This window comes from Hibiscus syriacus, unplaced genomic scaffold, assembly GCF_006381635.1.
Source record: "Hibiscus syriacus cultivar Baekdansim isolate YM2019G1 unplaced genomic scaffold, ASM638163v2 tig00111022_pilon, whole genome shotgun sequence".
Classification (NCBI taxonomy): domain Eukaryota; kingdom Viridiplantae; phylum Streptophyta; class Magnoliopsida; order Malvales; family Malvaceae; genus Hibiscus; species Hibiscus syriacus.
In genome coordinates this window covers 4,513,017-4,524,337 of record NW_024062956.1, presented here as the reverse complement: position 1 = coordinate 4,524,337, position 11,321 = coordinate 4,513,017, and the positions used below count along the sequence as shown (strand labels likewise).

Sequence of the window (11,321 nt, the reverse complement as noted above, 5' to 3'; positions counted from 1 at the left end):
TAAATTGAAAGAATAAAAAATCGAATTATAAATTTTGACACTATTAATCCATATAACATAGATTTTGGGGTATGTGTGTCCTCGTATCACAAATTTCAAAAATTAGGCAGCACATTCGAAGGAAATATTGGCTTGACACTTTCGACACGGCAGAGGCAAAACATTTATGCTTAAACATTATAAGCAAATATTGTAGCATTCTAATGAATATAAGAGCAGGGGGCAATGCTTTCCTTTTCTAAAGTTCACTAATATTTTACGTGACGCTGTCCTGGTAGGTACTTGAAGATACAAAATGTTCTACTGTCTTCGACAAACGAACTATGCTAAAATCGATAAACCAAGGGGGCAGAGGTTCGGTTAAAATTACCTGTAGCTTTTGGAGACAATTGCTAGTGCTGCAGGTTGGTCTCAGCATCGGCAGTCCTCGTGATGTCAATTCCGAGTCCTCCATCGATCAGACACTATCCTGTCTAGTACTTTTTCTAGGCTAAGAAAGTTTATTGGTCTGTCTGGCACTCGGCCTTTTTCCCTCCCTTAAAGATTTTGAATAAAAGGGATCTTCATTTGTTAAATGCAGATATGATGCAGTTTCCTTTCTATGAAACTCGACAAGAATCATTAAGTAATGAGAAGAATAAAAGTGGCTATCATGCTTTACACATACAAGGAGTTAGGGGATTTTCCCAAAGGTCATAGTTAGGGAAGGTCTCTTCTGGCAATCCGGTTCGGGTTTGGTGGGTGATGACTACATCTTCTACAAAAGTTGCCCATCCCATGTAAGGATCCCCAAAAGATTTAGACATAAGTCCCTTGTCTCGTTTTTTTTTATAGGAATAGTCCCTTGTCTGGTTTTATCGATTTTTTACGATGACCCATGTACCTTCTCGCCCCAATAATCAATTTAGCAAAATTACCTCCATGGGTCATTACGAACAAATCAGATTTTAGACAGACCAAGAAGTCGAGTGCAGCTAAGCTTGTTACATGCTTCCGGAAAACCGCCAACTCCTCCTTACTAGCTAACTCTTCCTTGGTAACCTGTTATAAAAGCCTTACGATGAGCATCTTTACTAAGCAAAACTTATTTTTCCTTGAAAAAGAAAAACAACACATCAATTTCGTAAGCATCAAGTCGAACTAATCGCAGTGCAGGCTCTGAGATAATCCTGGTTTATTAACCTTTTTTTTTTTTGATAAAAATCTTGTTTTATTAACTAACATAAGCAAATGTTACAATTGAAAAGCCGCCTGCTACTTTTTTAGTTGAATACGGAGAAGTGGTTCCGGAGAATGAGATTTTGTAGGATTCATATATAGAAAAAAATTAAAAAAGCATGTACCAGATTTGGAAACATGTTCAGTAAGGGTGCCATCCGGTTCTGACCACCATAAACCTGACCAGATGCAACATAAATCTGAGTCTCCTTGGGATATCCCATTGCCCGAAGAATTACAGCCACTTTCCCAGGGTCAAGAGGACAATGACCCTCCTTCCGCTTCTGCAATGCGAGCTGCCAGAGATGGGATCCATTCTGCACAGCCAGTTACTACAAAGATAAGAAATAATCCGGGCCAAATTTTGGCTCCTACCAATCAAACAAGCTGATTATGTAAGTTGTTATAGATCACCTTATACCGTCGAGGCCATTCTTTTTGTCTGTATTCTGCCATTTTAGTTTTCTCCTCCCTAGTCCCAACAAAATCACAGAATGATAGGCCCACCATCCCTTTCTCAAACCTAAGATGTAGAGCCCTGAACAAAACAAGGTTTTGTTTAATTTGGAGACAACATAGCAGCAATTCAGCATATCAGATGTCTTAAATGAAAATGCTACATACATGTAAGGATTTGGACTTTCTGAGCGGTTCCTCATCCTTGAGACCAATAAATTTGACATTTGCTCAATTTCAGGAAGAAATTTAAGAGCATGATAATTGACCCTACATCTAAGCCTGTTGATTTCTGGAGGGACATTATCATACCTGAACATTATCCAAGAGAAATAGGAAAGGAAATACAAAAGGATAAAGATGATTAATGATCCAAGGCCATATTTCTTATCTGAAAAGAAATTTTTTGAAAGTAGTTGTCATGGATAGATCCATGACATCCATGACTTACCCAAGTCTATCAACAAACGGTTTTAGGGCCATTATTTTCTTCTCTTTGAGCCGAGGCAACACATTGTCAAAATAAAATTGAGCCGGTGCATATTTTGGAATGTTCTTCACAGTCCGTCTATAACACATCACAAAACCTCTCCAGGTTAATAGAATTTCAAGTGAAAAAGGTTGGGATAAATTTGTATAAGACGTGCCTTATAAATCCTCGGATTGTCATATCATGTTTGAAGTGAAGAAACATCAATAAACCTATGATTTACTGTCTACAAGTTCCAACCCACGTATGATATACATTTAGCAAGATGAGGGTCTACAATGAACAATATTAACCAGGACATGAGTAATATACTATTTTAACATTTTCTTTTTGAAAAGAATCAGAAAAAGCCAAGAAGTTACAATTTTTTTCCCAAAGTTAAATAGAGCCAAAGATAAGCACACTCGATCAGCTAGTCTAAATAAATTAAAATTAAATGAAAATTCCATTGTGTTGTCTATAAAAGTCATTATGAAAGAAGTCGACCATTGGAAGTCCCCTAGATGACCCACATTTCCCTACCTCTAGCTTTATGTCTACAAGTGCTTCATGTCAATAAATAATTTCACAATCAAAAGGTTGAGGAAAATATTTATGCTGACATGATTGAAGCAAAACCATAGAAGCAAAGAGATTCTAAATTGGTAGTTGAAATCTGGCCAATTATACAAGAAAATCCAGCGTAGAGACAACACAAAGAACCATGTAAAAATCACCTTATACTTGTAAACAATTCTGATTTGTCAGTAAACCAGTCAGGTATGTCATGGACAATCCGCACATCATCCTTCAAGTAGTCAATGAAATGATCAACATCAAAAATATCTTCAAATTTCCTGCAAATGATTTTACAAATACATTACAAACGAAAGCAGGAACTTGAGTTGCTGCAGTTGAATGGTAAGTAATGAAATGAAATGAAATGATTTACTTAGCAGTGAGAAAAACTCAGAATTTTCACCAATCCATAGTTAGTTTAGAGCTTAGAATTTCAGTTCACTGCAAGAATATATTTCAATAAAATTGACAGCCTCACAATGTTGTAAGCCAGCCTTCAAATTAACTTGAATAAAGAAACAATTATGATGCACCTAGTAAATTCAATGTTTACACATGCTATATTGTTCCAAGTAGAGGCACTATTGGAACTTTAACATCATAGGATATGAGAGAAACAAAGTCACTACATAGTACAAACAAAAATTTTATTCCAATCTCTGTAGATTTAGAAAAACAATGTTTGGTATATACATGAAGTATATGTATTAAAGTTGGGAGCTCTAGTTTAATAATTGTCTTTTTGCTAAACTAATAATCTGTCACTTTATTTTTTTCTATGCATATAAGGCAAATTATTACAATGGTTATAACAATTATATGCGCAAGGCCAATAGCACACATAAGGTTATTGAACAAGAAAGCTCACGTTTGATCTTTCCAAATCAGGTCCTGTTTCGCACTGGCAGGATAAGTGTGGCGTTCATAATTTTGGCCACAGCCACTGCGTTACATATCTGCATTGAATACACAATAAGTTCGTAAGTTTGCTGCTGGCCATTGAAGATACCAGATCACTAATATTGTCAGAAATCATTTAGAAAAGTTATATCTAAGAATAGCTAAAGGATGCTGGGAAATCATCAAACAAGAACAGAACCAAAACTAAGATAAATAAATCATGATAGACAAAGCAGCAAAAGAACTTTTAGAAAGAACCTTATTTTATTGATTCTCATCTTAGGCAGGGATGTACTTATAATCATCTTTGTTCTTTATGTAATTACCGGTATTTGAATTTAACTCCAAAAGAAGTCCACGGGATACAATAGGCAAGAAAAAGTCAATAAAATAATAGAATTTTAGTGCTATAATCATAGGTCTTGATGTTACAGCAATCAGCATGACATCATCATAACAATTTGAAATTGAAGGTGAGGCATGATCTTTAACTTGAATTCATTGACACCAAATAAAAGCATCAGTAATTTTATAGTTCAATCATTCAAAAAGGACTTATAACCTGCTACCAACTCCATAAGATATGTTTTAAAAATGATAACTCAACTGGATCAAGTTACAAAAAGAAGAAAAGAATATCTACCGCAATTCTTTGCTGATTTAGACCACCCTTACCATGAATAAAAATATAACCACTCGTTTCATTCTCATGAGGAAGATCTGCAGATTAGTTAAAGAGTCAATAACCTAAGCTGTGATAACATGAAGAAGAATATGAAACAACTTGATAACACATCTGAAAATGTTTGAGTGAACTAGGTCTCTATGACCAAAACCTACAACCATGGACTTCTATGCTGAGGCTATATATCAAAATTGTCGACCAGAAAACAAGTCCTTTCCTCCAACGCATAACAAAAGTTACCGCACACAATTCAAACTATCAAACATTTCTTAAGTACAATTAACAAAATATGGATGATACATAAAACGTTACTAATAAAGGAAGCCATAGATATGTTGCGGAAGACGGCTATCGGATAGAGCAAAATTACAACTGATAATTTGAGAAAATAAAAATGAAGAAAAAAGAGACAAAATTTACGTAGAAAACCCCTAAAAATTTAAGGTAAAAACCACGGGCAACGGTAGAAGAATTTCACTATGAGAAAATAGGAATTACAACCTCTCTCGATCTACCAAGGAGAAAACAATGATAATTCTCTCTAGATAAAAAGGAGAAAACAACTCTCAAGAAACTCTCTAAAATCTCTCTAGTATTGGAAGAAAGCTAGAATGCTTTGGGATGGTTTTGAAGCTAAATGAGCTAGGGTATTTATAGTTGAAGCTCTAAGGACTAATTTGTAAATACCCTAAATTACAATGGCTAAAATTATAATTTTACCATTGTCCAAAATTCAACAAAAACCCAACCTTTTTGACAAATTTTTTCGGTGTAATTTTTTTATTAGCACCTTTCAGTGCTTGCCAAGACCTTTCAACAATCTCCACTTGAAGATTTGATTGGAACAATCATATCTTCACACCATTCTTTCTACCTTGTACCTTCATATTGCTTACGTTTCTGACAGGCCACAGGAGGATCGACACCAGGTAAATTTATCAGCATTGATTGCCTTCGTCATGAAATCTGCTATGTTGTCTTTGGTATGGATCTTCTGTATGTCTACCGTTCCTTCTTCCACCTTTTCACGAATGAAGTGGTACTGAACTCGTATGTGTTTTGTCCTTGAATGAAATGTTGGATTCCTTGCTAGATGCAAGGCGCTTTGACTATCACAAAATAGAGAGACATACTCTTGATTATGCCCAAGCTCCTCCAACAGCATCTTCAACCAAATTGCTTCTTTACTGGCTTGTGTAGCTGCTACATATTCTGTCTCTGTTGTGGATGTAGCCACAACTGATTGCAACTTAGAAACCCAGCTTACAGCTCCACCAGCAACTTTGAACACATACCCTGTAGTAGATTTGTTTTTATTCAAATCCCCTGCATAGTCAGAATCTACATACTCATTGATTAGTAAATTTGATCATCCGTAACATAATGCAATATTTGAGGTCTCTTTGATGTATCTCAAGATCATCTTTATTGTATTTCAATGCTCTATGCCTAGATTCGTCATGTACCGACTAACCACTCCCACTGCTTGTGCAATGTCTGGTATTGTGCATATCATAGCAAACATTAAACTTCCCACTGCTGATGCATATAGTACTCGAGACATCTCCATCCTCTCTTCTTCACTGCTAGGACTCATACTGGAGGATAACTTTAAGTTAATAGGAAGAGGGGTAGAAATTGGCTTACAATCTTGCATGTTGAATCGTGACAAGATCTTCTTCAATTAATTCTTTTGTGAAAGTCAAATCTTCCTATTACTTCTGTCTCGGTGAATTTGCATCCCTAGAATCTTGTTTGCTGATCCCAAGTCTTTCATTTCAAATTCCCTAACCAGTTGTGCCTTCAATTCTTCAATATGATCTTTGTTGGGTCCTGCAACCAATATGTCATCTACATACAACAGCAATATAACAAAATCGTTATCACCAGACCTCTTGAAATAAGCACAAGGGTCTGCGTTAACTCTGTTGTATCCAAGGCACATAATGAAGGAATCAAATCTCTTATACCAACACCTCGGCGCCTGCTTTAGACCGTACAGAGATTTTTTCAACTAGCAAACCAAATTCTTCTTTTCTTTTTCTTCAAAACCTTCAGGCTGGAGCATGTAAATCTCTTCTTCAAGATTTCCATTAAGAAAAGCTGTTTTAACATCTAGTTGCTCTAGATGTAAGTTCAATGTAGCACACATTGCCAAATATACTCGAACTGTTGTTAGTCGAACCACAGGAGAAAATATTTCATTGAAATCAATACCTTCTTTTTGAGCATATCCTTTGACCACCAGTCTTGCACGATACCTCTCTACTTGATCGTTACCATTTCGCTTGATTTTGAAGACCCATTTGTTATCAATTGCCTTCCTTCCTTGTGGTAGTGGCACAAGGTCCCCATGTATTATTCTTATGAAGGGCTTCAATTTCTTCTTGCATCGCCATCATCCACAGTGAAGCATCTGAGTTGTTTATTGCCTCCTGGTATGTTAATGGCTCACAGTCCTCTGTTAAAATGCAGTATGCAATATATCTTCTATAACATAATCTGAGTGCCAATTGGAACGTCTTGTCACACGATCTGATTGATGAGTTGTTGGAGCTTCAGAACTCTCTGGTTCTTGTTCATCATGTGTTGGTTCTGCTTCAGAAGAATCTCTTTGTTCAAACTCTTTTTCCACATGTATCTGCGTAGTCTCTGACTTTTCAGCGCTACCATCTTCTTCTTTTCTTTGTAGCTTATCTTCTACAAAGATAACATCCCTGCTAATGATCACTTTGCGGACAGTGGGATCCCACAAGCGATACCCCTTCCATTAGCATACCCCAAGAATTTGCATTTCCTGGATTTTGGATCCAACTTTGAAATTTCTTGGGAGTTGTACATCACGTACACTATACTTCCAAATACATGGAGGTTTGAATAATCAGCTGGTTTACCAGTCCACATCTCCATTGGTGTCTTCAGCTCTATTGCAGTTGATGGAGCTCGATTCACCAAATAACAGGCGGTATTGACTGCTTTTGCCCAAAATGATTTTTCTAGGCCTGCATCCCTCAACATTGCTCTTGTTTTTTCTAACAATGTTTGTTCATCCGCTCTGCCACTCCATTTTGTTGAGGAGTGTTCGCCACTGTGGACTGTCTTTTAATGCCTTCTTTCCTGCAAAAGTCATCAAATTCTTCATTTGTGTATTCTCCTCCATTATCTGTTCTGAAACACTTGATCTTATTTCCAGAATTAAGTTCCACCCGCGCTTTGAAATTTTTGAAAGTTGAAAACACGTCTGACTTCTTCTTAATAGGGTGCACCCAACATCTCCTGGAGTAGTCATCAATAAATGAGATAAAGTATTTTGCTCCACCTAGGGACGTTACTGGTGCTTGCCATACGTCAGAATGAACCAATTCTAGAACACTTTTGCCTCTAGAATTTGATGTGTTGAATTTCAACCGGTGCTGCTTACTTGTTATGCAATGCTCACACAAAGTAAGTGATACCTTTGTTAAGCCTGGAAGTAGCTTTTACTCCACAAGGACTTTCATTCCTTGTTCTGACATGTGTCCAAGTTTCTTATGCCATAGCATTACAGAATCTGAACTACATGAGGCAAAAGAGGCTTCTGCTTCTAACAATGTCTTTCCCTTCAGCATGTACAAGTTTGTAGCTATCTTTTCACCTTTCAGCACCACAAGCGCTCCACGGAACACTTTCATGATTCCTTTCCGTGTTTCAATCTTGCTAGCATTATTATCCAACAATCCGTAGGATAATAAATTTTTCTTCAGGCTTTTTACGTGCCGCACATCTCGAACAACTTTGATTGTTCTATCGTACATCTCCAATTTGATGGTTCCCACGCCAACGATCTCTAAGGCATGATCATTGCAACTATACACAGATCCTCCTGAGACAGGTTCATAATGATGGAACCATTCTCTTCTTTAGGTCATGTGATATGTTGTTCCCGAATCAATGAGCCATATATCTGCAAATCGTTTTCTTCCTTCCACGGTGGTTGACACTTCACAGCATAGAGCATCTCCATCATCTGAAGTGTTTGCGGTATTGCCTTGTAGATTAGAGTTTTTATTTAGACTCCAACAATCCTTCTTCAAGTGACCATTCTTTCCACAGTTGTAACACTTTAAATTCTTCTTGCTTCTCGACTTCGATCTATCATGTTTGTGACTGCTGTTTTGACCACGTTCTGTTGATCTCCCTCTCATCGTTGTCATTGTTGTCAACGCTTCTGCTTGTTGCAGATTTACTTGTCTGTCTTCCTTGTTCTTGCGCTGATTTTCTTCTTGTAGAACAGCAACTGCAACGTCATTGAAGACTAGACTTGTGACATTACTGTTTGTCAAGTTGATGATGAGTTGATCATACGAATCCGGTAGACTTTGAAGTAGAATTTCAACACGTTCTTGTTTTCTTATTTTACAGCTTAAAGATGTAAGCTGAGAAAATAAAGTGTTCAGTGTATTTAAGTGCTCCGTCACTGAAGTAGATTCTGGCATACGTAGAGTGTACAATTTTCTCTTAAGGAAAATTTTATTGTGCAACGATGTGGCCTCGTACAGTTTGGTGAGATGATCTTATATCTCCTTAACTGTCTTTTTTTCCTCGATGCTTAACAATACTTCATCTGCTAATGCTAGATGAAAGTTTGTCATAGCATTCCCGTCCATCTCGATCTATTTGTTGTCATCTGTGAAATCTACCGGCCTTTCACTGATAGATGCTAGACACCCGTCTTTCCTCAGGATGACCTTCATCTTCAATTTCCACAATGAGAAATTTCTCTCATTGAATTTTTCAATATCAAATTTCTTTGCCATAGCTTCTTTTACAGATAGCTCCCACTATTTCACTATCGTGAATAGTTCTCTGGAACCTTCAAAGAATGGGTAATAACTTCTTATTTTCTTATGTTGGATGATCCACCTTTTGGTGGCAACCACAAAGACAATAAGCAAATATTACACACTCTAATCTAGCTATGATACCAATTGTTGCGGAAGACGGCTATCGGATAGAGCAAAATCGCAACTGATAATTTGAGAAAATAAAAATAAAGATAAAAGAGACACAAAATTTACGTGGAAAACTCCTAAAAATTTAGAGTAAAAACAACGGGCAACAGTAGAAGAATTTCACTATGAGAAAATATAAATTACAACCTCTCTCGACCTACCAAGGAGAAAACAATGATAATTCTCTCTAGATAAAAAGGAGAAAACAACTCTCAAGAAACTCTCTAAAATCTCTCTAGTATTGGAAGAAAATTAGAATGCTTTGGGATGATTTTAAAACTAAATGAGCTAAGGTATTTATAGTTGAAGCTCTAAAGACTAATTTGTAAATACATTAAATTATAATGACTAAAATTATAATTTTACTATTGTCCAAAATTCAACAAAAACCCAATCTTTTTGACAAATTTTTTCGGTGAAATTTTTTATTAGCATCTTTCGGTGCTTGCCAAGACCTTTCAACAAGATCCCGACATTCCATCATCACGGCGCTCAGCACAAGGTTTCCAAGAGGTAGTTGCAGATATAGGATTCTCCCAAAGTGAAGGATTCTCCTTAACCTAAAACCCAAGAAACGCAGTTTACAAATAGCTCGGGCCGCTGTTACAACAAGTAAGAGAAACAACAACTAGAACAAGATCCATAAGAAACTTACATGCGGACAGTGAAGAACAATTCCATATTTTTTACACAAATACGGGGAAGTCTACAAATGGATTGACAGAAAAATTAGAATTAGTGACACAAAAACCAAATCCAAAAAAAGGCTGGCCTCGCAATTTCCATAAAAATAAGCTAAACTTTACTTTTACTTAACCAGCTAGTTCACTCCATAGATAATGCTATTTTTAAAAAATGAGAATAATATAAAATTATAATCAGACATAAAAAAGGGTAAAGAATCTAGGAAAATGGATTAATTAGCGAGTAATTTCAACAATTTAAAAACAAAGTGAACCAGTTCCTTACTAATCGCCGTAAGATCGAGAAAACGGATATCAATCCAGCAACGGCTACGAGAAGGAGCAAGAAAAGCGAGATCCCGAAGGAGTGTTGAGAAAACCTAGGATCATCGTTAACGAAAGGAAAAAAATGAGTGAATTTGAAACCAAAACGAACGGTCGCGATCTCGTGAAGCATGGCGAGGATGATCATCGTCATCGTCGACATCTTGAGGGATGTGATCGTGAATGAGAGGAGAAGCGTCCTCGTCGCGTTTCATCGGAGAAGAGGCTCGGCTCCCGAGCGAGCTGCCCGAGTGCCTCAGCTCAACCATGGCTCACTTCGGACTGTAAGCCAGCTTTAGAGAGCTCGGCCTATGCTTCTTCGACTCGGGTTTTCGCGGCTTGTGGTGGCGGTGAATTGTGATTATGGTAAGCTAAAGCGACTGAGAAATGAAAGTTCTTTGAAAGTCCACATGTGAAGTGTCCAAAGTTCAACTTAACCTGGCTGAAAACACCTTCATTTACAAGGGTGTTTTCGTCTTTTTGGTTATTGTTGAAAATCAAGGGTTTAAATATACTACCATTTAGCGAGGGTGTCTAAGTTACTATTAGTGGCTGATATGATATACATACTTAGCAAGGGTGTTTTCGTCTTTTTGGTTCTTGTTGAAAATCTAAGGTTTAAATATACTACCATTTAGCAAGGGTGTCCAAGTTACTAAAATAAATAAAATGAGCTCAATTGATAACTTGAGTTATGGACTAAATAATTTAGACAGAGCATTATAGAAATTTCTTTTTAGATGGATTTTTAATTAAATATTTTTTATTTTAATATTAAATTTCAAATTATTTGATTTTATTTAAAGATCATAACGTTCATTAAGGGTGCCCATAATCAAATATCTAATAAAATATGTACTTACACTTTTAGATAATTAAAAATGTAATCAATATATCAGTCCACGAAGATCGAATACCTTACTTAAATAACCAGATAAAACCAAAAGGTTTATCTCATCATTTTTTATTAATTATGCATGACCTAAATCATATATTCGTAGATAAAATCAAAAAAC

The 11,321-nt window shown here is 36.4% G+C and overlaps 1 pseudogene; it reads right to left on the bottom strand.

The window, feature by feature from the left end:
- Positions 1–215: 215 nt before the first annotated feature.
- On the bottom strand, positions 216–10,693 carry LOC120150495 (annotated as a pseudogene).
- Positions 10,694–11,321: the final 628 nt, after the last annotated feature.